We start from the raw sequence: 1,297 nt of genomic DNA on the forward strand, positions 1-1,297 counted from the left end.
TTTATGGCTAAATCTGGGACTTTGCTGTGGATGCCTAGGTCCCCATCACCCGAACCTGCACAGGACCTCTCTTGGTCAGCAACCTTCCAAGGTTTCTTTGTGAGCAGGGAGAGTACAGCAATAGCTATCCCAGACCGGCCACACTGAAAGTGGAATGAATTATGTCCCATAACCACCTGAGCACCCCAAACCGGGACACAGATGGATTGCCTGTGTACGGACGGATGCAAACCAGGAGGCAGGGAGTGGCTGAAGGGGCACTCTGTGCACAACAGGTAGAAGAAGTGGGACAGGCTGTGTAGGGCTGGTGGTGAATGTCCCCCAGCTCCTGTGGAAAGAGCTGAGCTTTCCTTGTGTGAGCACCGGCGTGGGGAAAAAAACATGGAAATCATCTGTCCATACAGCCTCTTTGTGCAGCGTGGGTTTGTTGCAATTATTTCTGCAAGGAAGTTATGGATCAGCACACTGCTACAGACACCTCGTCTCTAAATTACACCACTATTTTTTCAAGTCTAAGTGCTGTGGCTTTTACATAATATTCAGCATTTTGCTTAGTCTCCAGCCGCTGGAGAGGGGGGGGATGAGAGAGATCAGCTTTCTGTTAAAAGCCTTTGCTCTCCTGCTTCTGGAGAGAAAGTAACCAAATGATCTGCATTTACCTGAAAGCAACTGTATTTTTTCTGTATTTTAATACAGAAGGCAGATATGACACCCAGCCTCCACAACAATTTTGAAAACCCCAGAACACCACCTGAGGGGGTTAATCTTTCAGGGTTTTTCTGGGAGAGGTTGAGGAGCTCACTCAGGGCTTTTTGATGTTGGGGTTGGCATGGCAAAGCACAAGACTCAGCTGCTATTAACAGCCTTCCACAGCTTTGCCAGAGAAGGTCAGTCACAAGGTCACCCTCACCTTTTCTCTGATGCTTCACATGATGATAATGCCTGAAGCAATTCCTGTATCCACTGCCCCACAGAAAAATCTTTGTAACCCAGGTGCTCACAGGAAGGCACCTTTCCCAAGATGCAAAGACATACAAGTTTGATGAAAGAAAAAAAAAAAAACAAGCCACCTGAAGCCAGGCAGACACAGCTGCTTTAAATACAGAGCGTGTGTCTAGTTTTCCCGTATCCCGGTATGGTTCATACCCCTGCCTCTGGCTGGTCCTAGAGCCTCGACCCAACAAAAGATTTTAATTTCACTACAGGCACCTACACTGAATATGTAGGCACAGCTGGCATCACCGGAGACTTCCTTCAGGCCTTGCTTAAGACAAAAGAGTCCCATACTTGCCGGCAT

Source organism: Phaethon lepturus, unplaced genomic scaffold, assembly GCF_000687285.1.
Source record: "Phaethon lepturus isolate BGI_N335 unplaced genomic scaffold, ASM68728v1 scaffold7297, whole genome shotgun sequence".
Classification (NCBI taxonomy): Eukaryota; Metazoa; Chordata; class Aves; order Phaethontiformes; family Phaethontidae; genus Phaethon; species Phaethon lepturus.